Genomic DNA, 3,812 nt, shown 5'->3' with positions numbered 1-3,812 from the left:
GGGTGTGGGTGTGGGTGTGGGTGTGGGTGTGGGTGTGGGTGTGGGTGGTTGAGATGACCTAAGATCTTTCTTTTTTTTTGCAGCTGATGAAGTCCAGGACAGGATTTAAGAAGCTAATATGTATCATAAAAGGTAGTTACTTTGAAATTACTCTCTTTGTATCAAGGTCAAACTATCTCAGAAAATAATAGCAAGATGATAATCTCTAAATGGGGCATACCACAATAGCAAAACGAGAAAACAGGACCGCTTAGGCCAACATAATTCCTGTTAGCCATCAGTATCTGTATTTCAAAAATCACTATTTGAACACACATTCATATGATTGGGGGTCTATATTGCTGGCATCTTAATTGTGATATATTCCACAGTTTTCTTAATGGTTCTTGCCTACTTGCCAGGTCCCATCATTTCTACAGAAGTAAAGTGGTATTGCTGGCATGGGACACTCAGCAATCTGAGTTTGCCACCTTGTTTGAAAGGAAGGTTGATAAACTGAATACAACAAGCTGCAATGGCAGCGTATGTGATGCAGTACAAAAAGCAAAGGAGGATTTTAAGAGAAGTGGTATTTAACACTTTTGAAAATTACAGAATAGAAAAGCAATGTGTCATGAGATAATATTCAAAGCTGAAGATGTGTCAACTTGTTTAGCTATCATTTGAACTGAGTTGTTAAAAACTTATTTGGAAAGGCCTTCAGGATGTATGATTCAAGTCATTTTTTTCAACTCTTTTAAGCTTTTTTTTTTTTTTTTGCACGTGTGTGGTTATAATACATACATATGTATTAAAATATATGTACATCCTTCTTTCCCTCCCTGCTCAGAAGTAATTTACTTGGGGCTTTGTCACTCAAGTTCTTCAAAAACATGCTTTCACATTTTCCTAATTTAATATTCTACTAAACATTTCTGTGCCTTTGTAAAATAACATTCATTTTATACCTTTTTTGTTTTTTGGCTCCTTCTCTCTTCCTTTATAATTTGCTAGTATCCACCATTTGGGATTGTTTTCTTGTATGAGGGGTTGTTTTGTTTTTAATGCAGTGGTTGATTTGAAACTCATCTCACATTTTCAGCAGTGAGCTGTGTGTTTTGGACCCTAGTTCTATCAACTGTCAATGGCATTTGGACTTCTTTATCCCTTTTAAAATTAAGACATTGTTCACACTGGGGGCAGAATTTTCTGAAATATCCATTCTCATTGTAATTAAGTAAATTAGAAAGTCTTCTACAATATCATCGCTATTCATTTGACATACTCAGCTATTTTTGGATATTGGACTATTATATATTCCTGAATTACCATTCACATCCTCAAAGGTAGCATCTTCTTGATAAAAGCAAAAAGGACGCTTTGATGTACAGGAAATGGATCACAGAGTTCCTATTCACTGGATGGAACGATTCACAATGCTCAATGAACAATGTAGTGACAAACCTGTAAGAATGACAAAACAACAGTAGTCAGTGTGATTGTCGTTGTTGTTTGATGTCTTTAATACTAGATTAGAGATTTTTGTTTTAAGGTGAAGTAAAAAAAAAATACATAGGAAATAGAAACCATAGCTCAAGAGGAATCTTGCATTCATCAACATTTGTTACCAGATTACCTGTAGCATAACTCAGAGCACCTTTCTCCAGTTCTGTTTAAGAATTCTATAATGCAGATAAATTAAAACATATGCAATAATGATTTAGCTGAGATGTAACACTGTGTCTACAATGGAGTCCTTCTGTGACCTTGCCAAGTTTACAGTGTGCCAATAACAGAGCTGGGATTAGAAAACCGACTGATTAAAATTTTGCTCACTAGGATAAAACACTTGAAATGAATCATCTCATTTTCCAGCATGTCCTCGGGTTGCTGCAGGCACAATAAATTACGCTCATATAATAGCAAACAACTATAAAGAATTAGAGTTCATACATTTCATATATATTGTAACACCACGGCCTATTTTTAAAACTCTGAATTGCCTAATGTTTTTATGCTCACAGACAATGAAATATATGACCAGTATTTTTCAGAGTGAAATTTCAGAACCATAAGCCTGACCCAAAATACATAGAACTAAACTGAAATGTTTCTCTGACTCAGAGGTTCCAGAACAAACCCTATCTGCACATTTCTGATTAACATCAAATGCTATCCCTAATACCTCTGCAAAGAATGCACTTGCAGAGATGCTGAATGTTCTGGGTATAACCTTGTGCACCAGTGAAATGAGCAGAATATAAATAGAAAACAGCAACAAGCAATTGCAGTGGAAAATAATCAGCAAAAGTAGTAATGGAATTAATGGCTGCCAAAGCCATGCATATCGTGGCAAAAATGCAATCCATCATGCAGCTGTTAGTCATTTTTGCACAGGGTTCCAAACAGCTAAGGTTTGCCTAAGGAGGCAAATCTTCTAGGTGTCCTCTCTAGTAAATGAAGAGATGTAGGCTCCTCCACAAGGAGGTTAATTATTCCAATTGCTTTCTGAAGAAGCCCATCTACTCCACCTACCATAAAGACAGCCTGATCAGATCCACTACCCTGGCATAAAGGCCTTTTATCAGTGCAAGCAGTTACACAATTCAATTTTTCTAGCAGAGAAAATAGCTAACATCTGAAAACAACCTCAAACTTTTGTCAAGACAGCGAGGAAGCTATTCAGCCAGCTTGGTGGTCCACTGGACAAAGTGATCAGCAGTGTTCTATTTTAAGCTCCTTAAAATTTAAATAAAATGTTGCAGTACCAAAAGTTTCAGAGAGGATTATTACAGATGCTCTACAAAGACATCAAAAATTCTATAGTAGCTCCTCAAATGCATCTTCTTTTTCTGTTCTTCTCATGCCATAAGTAGCTGTGCTGCAATTGCTGAAAGGTTCAGGAGTTATATTTTGCACTTTGTGCATTAATCAGATTTGAAAACACTTGAGCACACATACACGTCAAAATGCCAGCTATCGAGCAAATAGGGGAAATGCCAAATCTAAAAGAAAGTGTAAAAATGAAAGCATTAGGGAGGTTATAATTTTGCTTAAAATTTAAATCAGGGTTTTCAACTGAATTTGAGAGGAAACAGACACTCTCAAAAGGAGCCTCACCATTGTTTCAACTCCTGAAAAGCCATTTGTATCTTTCATAATATCCTACCTTTCCACTATTCTGGGATCCAGGTACAACTAAGGCAACTGAGACAGCTTTGCATCACAAAACACTCCATCACCATTCAAGGAAGTGTTTGTGTAGGAGGGAATTAGAATACATACAGATCATACTGAAAACTAGCAAGATAAATACTGAAAAAAAAAAAAAAAAAACAAGGACAAATCAAGACAACCTGAAATCCCAAGCCTCCATTTAATGTACAGATCTAGAACAGTCACTTCAGTTGTTTTTTGTTTTCTAAATGAGGCACAAACTAGAATTCTTTACTTAAACGCAACCTGAGTTTCACTGGACTAGTTTTTTTTTCTGCAGTCTGGCTCCAATCTGCGTGTCAGTTTTTAAGACCACAATGTTAGCATTTCATTGTAGGTCTTAAGTTATCTGAATTTCTTAGAGGGTACACTAGGATTTTGAAGGAGAAATAAGATAATGGACTCAAAGACTTTCTTCTTTTTCCCTTTTTCCCCCTTTTCCTTTTTTATTCCTTAAATGAGGGTAACCATTTCACTAGCACAAACTATTTACAGTCACAAATGCATTTTCTGGAAAATAAATATTTGTAATTACAAAATAACAAGCAATTATGTTATACATACAAGAATGATTACAGAGAGATTCCTGGGGGGAGGTCGGGGGGGGGGGGGGGGGG

General features: G+C 36.2%; 1 protein-coding gene across 1 annotated transcript in view; it reads right to left on the bottom strand.

Annotated features, from left to right (window-relative positions):
* LOC118165936 overlaps window positions 1-3,812 on the bottom strand; it is an 81,844-nt gene that overhangs the window by 52,225 nt on the left and 25,807 nt on the right. Inside the window, exons 2-3 of the mRNA XM_035324356.1 lie at window positions 1,309-1,443; window positions 1,058-1,146 (exon numbers count right to left, since the gene is read on the bottom strand). The gene's annotated coding sequence lies outside the window, so the exon portion shown is untranslated. The remainder of the gene's footprint in view (window positions 1-1,057; window positions 1,147-1,308; window positions 1,444-3,812) is intronic.

The sequence above is a fragment of the Oxyura jamaicensis genome, chromosome 4 (genome assembly GCF_011077185.1).
Source record: "Oxyura jamaicensis isolate SHBP4307 breed ruddy duck chromosome 4, BPBGC_Ojam_1.0, whole genome shotgun sequence".
Lineage (NCBI taxonomy): Eukaryota > Metazoa > Chordata > Aves > Anseriformes > Anatidae > Oxyura > Oxyura jamaicensis.
Note: the sequence above shows the minus strand (reverse complement) of the source record. Positions and strands in the feature narration are given on the sequence as shown.